This window comes from Paroedura picta, chromosome 12, assembly GCF_049243985.1.
Source record: "Paroedura picta isolate Pp20150507F chromosome 12, Ppicta_v3.0, whole genome shotgun sequence".
Classification (NCBI taxonomy): domain Eukaryota; kingdom Metazoa; phylum Chordata; class Lepidosauria; order Squamata; family Gekkonidae; genus Paroedura; species Paroedura picta.
Genome location: NC_135380.1, coordinates 43,387,361 through 43,393,360, shown reverse-complemented (window position 1 = coordinate 43,393,360; position 6,000 = coordinate 43,387,361). Strand labels below are relative to the sequence as shown.

Below are 6,000 nucleotides of genomic sequence, written 5' to 3'. Positions count from 1 at the left end.
TACCCAGCAGGAGATTTGAGGGCTTCAGCTTTAGACCATGCAGGGCCTGGCTGGCAAAGGGGGCATGCTTCACCCCCCTCCCACCCCACAAAAATCTGGAAAAGTCTGGGTGAACGAGAACCTTCTGCGAATGCTTGCTGTGGGGCCTATACTCAAGCAGCTCTTTACATTGTGCATTTTATTTGTTTGGTTGTTTATATATTAGACTTATACACCACCACTCTCGGCCCAGCTGACTCGTGGCAGTTTACAGTAAGAACACAAAAATACATCTAAAAATCCAGTATCCCATAAAGCAACAATCCCTACTCGTCTCCCCCCCCCCCCCCACCCAGTGTCTCAGCTCTCCATTCACAGGCACAGTATTCAATTAATGTCATCAGGCGATGTTGGCCCCAGGGGCACTGATTGCTCAAGAAAAAGAGGAGGGGATGGGACCTGATCTTATTACCCCCGATCCCCCCACCCGGCCTCAACCGTATGCCTGGAGGAAGAATTCCGTCTTACAGGCCCTGTGGAACCCGGAGAGTTCCTTCAGGGCCCTCAGCTCTTCTGGGTGCTCATTCCATCAGGTAGGGCTCTGACTGAAAAAGCCCAGGCCCTGGTCGAATCCAGGCATGCCTTCCGGGGGTCCCGACCCCCAGGCTGAGAACCACTGGTTTATATGCTTTAATGCTTTTATGTTCACCTCTTTGTGGCTCCGGATTAGGTAACATAAAAATGTTTAAAATGCATAATGCATAAATGCCAGCTGGGTGGGATCTGGCTGGGTAGTCCTGCCTGCGAAAAGGATCTGTGGGTTCTAGGAGGCCACAGGCCCCGTGTGAGAAGGGAAGGTGAGAAGGCGACCGGAAGCGGCCTCAGCAGCAGCAGGAGCATCTTGTGTTGAGGTGATGTGAGGCATCCATGCGGCTGAGCAGGGTTCTGTATGCAGAAGCAGCCTTGGCTGGAGGCAGCCCCTGGGGGTTCCATTGCCCACCCATCCCCTTCTCTCCTCCATCGTATCTGCCCAGCAGTGAGAAAGTGGGTGGGGGGCCCACCTGCAGTTCCCTTGGCTCTTTGTACCGGATCCATTCAGGAGTTTGCTGGTGGAGGGGAAGAGGCATTGGGTCTGTCGCACCTGCGAAGTGGAAGCCACAGTCAGACCCAAAAGCACCTTCACAAACCACTTCTGCATTTGTTGCACAACGTCAAAACAGCCAGCAGCAACCGCTCCCATCAGGGAAATGTTGTTCTCCTGCTGCCATGGTCCTCAGAGAGCGGCTGCTCATGGTGGTTGCAGCTCCTGCCACAAGGCCACGCCCACTGACTCTGGTGGCTTTTGAAGTAGGATAGGACTAACGGATGGAATGCTCTCACCTGGATGGGCCAAACTAGCCCAGTTTCTTCAGATCCTGGAAACTAAACAGGGTCAACTTGGGTTAGTACATGGGTGGGAGAACACCAAGGAGGTCCAGGGTTCTTGTGCTGAGGCAGGCCAGGGCAAACCACACTGGCCGTCTTCAAGCATGGTTGGACAGATTATTATTCTGAATCCTTTTAGGCTGATCTGCGGGCGGTTGGACTAGATGACCTGTAGGTCCCCTTCCAACTCTAGGATTCTATGAGTCTACAGCTGAACATCCCTTGGCTTACAAGCCCTGTAAAGGGATAGCAGTAAGTCAGCTGTGAGTGGACAGCAAAAAGGAAAGTATGATTCCACCCCTAGCATTCATTGGCTGCCCAACTGAGCCATCCTGACCTGGATGTCTCATCAGATCCGGGCTATTAAGCAGGGTCAGCCCTGGTCAGAATTTGGGTGGGAGACCCCCAATGGTAAACTGCCTCTCCAAGTCGGTTGCCTTGATATCCCCATGAGGTGACCATCGGTCAGCTGTGATTTGATGGCAAAAAGGAAAGGAGTTGGTTAAGGTCACCCATCTGGCTGCAAGTGGAGGAGGAGCAGGGAATCAAACCCAGCTCGCCAGATGAGAAGCTGTCACTCTTAACCACTACTCTAAGCTAGCCCTACACCAAGCAAAGCAAAGAATAGAGTGAGGACTCTCTGTGGTTATGAGCCACAACAACAAAATGGATGGGCCTTGCTCAGCCCTAGCCCATCTCACCATCTCAGTCACTCAAGAAGTTACAAGAATTATAATCATGGTGGCACCGTGACATACCATTGGCTCCAGATTGCATCTAAAAATATTTCTGGACCAGGAGAAGAATCACAGAATCATAGAGTTGGAAGGGGTCTCCAGGTTAATGTAGTCCAACCCCCAGCAGAATGTAGGAAACTCATAACCTGCCCACCCACAGTGACTCCAATTTCATGCCTAGATGATATCTCCCCCCCCCCCCAAAAAAAAACCACATCAGAATCCCTGGCCAGTTTGGCATGGAGGAAATTCACCTCCCAACCCCAAAGTGGGGCATGCTGAAAAGGGCCACAAGAGCCAAGCATGGACACAGTCCCTTCTGCTCACCCACTCGCAATCTGCCTAAATTCACAAAATCAGCATTTCTGTGAGATGACTATCTAGCCTCTGCTTAAAAACCTCCAAAGAAGGAGAACTCACCACCTCCCGAGGAAGCCTGTTCCACTGAGGAACCACTCTGTCAGGAACGTCTTCTGGATGTTAAGCTGAAAATTCTTTGGAATTAATTTCTTACCATTGGTTCTGGTTTGACCCTCTGGGCAAGAAGGTAAACAACTGAGTTACCACTCAGACATGTGTACCTGACCAAGGCAGCAGATTATTTTAAAAGGCGGCTTCAGAATTATATCTTTACTTTTGGTCACAAATGTTGTTGTTGTTGTTGTTAAGAATAACAATAATAACAACAATAGAATGTACATAAGAGCCTCTTGTGACGCAGGGTGGTAAGGCAGTCAACATGCTGTCTAAAGCTCTGACCATGAGGCTGGGAGTTCAATCCCAGCAGCCGGCTCAGGGTTGACTCAGCCTTCCATCCTTCCGAGGTCAGTAAAATGAGTACCCAGCTTGCTGGGGGGTAAACGGTAATGACTGGGGAAGGCACTGGCAAACCATCCCGTATTGAGTCCGCCATGAAAACGCTGGAGGGCGTCACCCCAAGGGTCAGACATGACTCGGTACGTGCACAGGGGATACCTTTACCTTTACCTTTTAGAATGTACATATTGCTCTTCTGCATTCTGACAGCTTGGGGCAGTGAGCATGATAATCAATCCATACAAATACAAAGATATATCAAGATAGAAAAATATTAAAATTTACTATTTACCATATCTAATAAAACTATTTCATCCTAGCCTAAGTTTAACAAATTACTGTGCTGTTGTTGTTGTCATTGTGATGTCTGGAGCGATTGTGTCACAACATTGTTTGACATGGTTGATATTTGAGATAATTGTATGATTTTATTCTGATTTGAAGCTACTGTTTGGGCCTACATTTGTTTTTATCTATATTAGATACGTATTTGTATATTTGGTGATATTTATTTAAGATCATGGCATCCGGCCCTCTCAATTCCTGGCAAATAGACAGGGAAGAAATGGAGATAGTGACATATTTTATTTTCCTGGGCTCCAAGATCACTGCAGATGGGGACTGCAGCAAAGAACTTAAAAGATGCTTGCTCCTGGGGAGGAAAGCTATGGCAAATCTAGACAGCATCCTAAAAAGCAGAGACATAACCCTGCCAACAAAAGTGCATCTAGTCAAGACTATGGTATTCCCAGTTGCCATGTATGGCTGCGAAAGTTGGACCATAAGGAAGGCCGAGCGTCAAAGAATTGAGGCTTTTGAATTCTGGTGCTGGAGAAGACTCTTGCAAGCCCCTTGGACTGCAAGGCGAACAAACCGGTCAGTCCTAGAGGAGATCAACCCTGACTGCTCCTTAGAAGGCCAGATCCTGAAGATAAAACGCAAATACTTTGGCCACCTCATGAGAAGAAAGACTCCCTGGAGAAGAGCCTAATGCTGGGAGCGATTGAGGGCAAAAGAAGAAGGGGACGACAGAGAATGAGGATGGAGTCACTGAAGCAGTATGTGCAAATTTAAATGGACTCCGGGGAATGGTAGAGGACAGGAAGGCCTGGAGGATCATTGTCCATGGGGTTGCGATGGGTGAGACACGACTTCGTACCTAACAACAACAACAACAACAAATGTTTGAAGTTTAAAAATAGAACTATTGGCCCCTCATCGTTTTGAAGAGCTTTTGCCCGGCAGGCTTTCGGGCCCTGGAGATCCAAATGGCTGTGCAGATTTTTTTTAAGTGGCTTTGACAGCAGTTGCCACCTCAGCGCAAGAATATTCCTCATGCAACTGAAGATCAGTTGTGGGTTGGCAAGAAAATGCTTTTAAACAGTCTGTTAAACGGAATTTCTTCCTGGATTGTTAGAGTTTGTCATAGTAGGGTTACGCATGGCTTCACTCCCTTAGAGTTTGTGGCTGTGTCCTCTTGTGGTCACCATTTTGTGGCTGCACACACTGCCCTGTCTCAGAATTCCAAAGTTGCCAGCAGGATCAAAACATATTAGAACTCCTAGCCTAAGAGGGGCTGGAGCCAGTGACTCTTGACAAACCAGTGACTCTTGACAGCTTCTGCCCAGAAACTCTTGCTGGCCTCGGGTCTGCTACTTCTGGTCCAGATCAGCCCAGTGACCTTCGGAAACTGCTGCAAGTGCGTCCCCAGCTCCTGCCCCCTTCCATAGTCCCCACAGCCCCTTCTCCCTCAAGCGTGGCCTGCAAAGCTTGTACAAGGCCAGAAGAGGCCACTGCTGGTGGGGTCTTCAGGCCTTTCCTTTAATGGAGGCTTGACTGGGGGGGTCCCCAGCTGCCTTCAGAGCCAGAAACTCCATGGTCCACCCCGATGGGCTCTAGTGGGCAGGGGGCTGTGCGCCTCAGGTTGCATCTTTGCTCTGTTCCCCACTGTCATCCTTTATGCCAGGGTTCCCCAATGTGGTGGCCATGAGTGCCTTGGCACTGGCCAGTACTGACCTTGGCACCTTCAGAGCTTTTCCAAAAAGTGTTGGCCCCTCTTATTTGACCAGAGGATCTGGAGGCCTGCCGCACACCTGGCCTTTCCTTGGTCAGGAGGTGATCCCATTTCCCCTTCAGGCTTTCCTTCTTCCCAGGTGATGTGAAGAAGAGGCTATACCAAAGATGCCCACAGGGACCAAAAGGCAGGGAGGGGTGTAGCGTCATGGTCCTGGGGCTGTGGGTGTCAGCAGGGATCCCCCCTCCTGCAAGTGGCACAGGGCAGTGCATGGGGGGTTGCTGGCCACAGTGACGGCTGCCCCACCTGCCTTTGATGGCTTCAAAGCTGTATTTGGAACTCCACCTGGGGAGATGCCTGGTAAAACATCTTGCTGCTGGTTGGTCCGCTGCTGGCCAGTGGGTGAGCTTGACCTTCTTCCCAGCATCCCACTTGGTGTGATTCAAACCCATGTCCTGTGTGGGTATCTTTCCTAGTGAGCTCTTGGGGACTAAACCGGAAAGCCCCCTGTGTGTGGGCAGCTGTGGGGTTGCCTCTTGCTGTGCTAGACCAGGGGTAGTCGAACTGCGGCCCTCCAGATGTCCAAGGAAGAGGGAATGACCTTTGCATTTAAAAGCCTGGGCGGCTGATGAGGCCCACCGAAACAGCACCTTAAAAGGTCTTTTCCTGGCAGGAGGTTCTCCGCACCTGGCCCACCAGGTCGCTCAGGTCGCCCAGCTGCCGCAGCCTCCATTCTGGGGGTCTGCCTCTTAGGTTGCCCCCTCCCCACTGGAGATTTGGAGATGGAGCCTGGGGAGGGGAGGGGACTCAGCAGTGTATAATGGCAGAGTCCACTCTCCAAGGCAGCCATTTTCTCCAGAGGCCCCTGGCAACCCTACCTGGCCTTCCTCCAGGAGCTGGCAGGGGCTTCTGGGAATTGTAGTCCACGGACATCTGGAGGGCCGCAGTTTGACTACCCCTGTGCTAGACTCTGCACATCCTTTGCCTTTCTGCCTGGACCCCACTCCTTTGAGCTCTTCTGCCTCCTGC

The 6,000-nt window shown here is 50.7% G+C and overlaps 1 long non-coding RNA gene across 1 annotated transcript in view; it reads right to left on the bottom strand.

Moving 5' to 3' along the window:
* Nucleotides 1-345: 345 nt before the first annotated feature.
* The window catches only part of LOC143821475 (uncharacterized), an 11,238-nt gene continuing 5,583 nt past the window's right edge, over nt 346-6,000 (bottom strand). The window contains exon 3 of the long non-coding RNA XR_013225807.1: nt 346-1,120. This is a non-coding gene — a long non-coding RNA (uncharacterized LOC143821475). The remainder of the gene's footprint in view (nt 1,121-6,000) is intronic.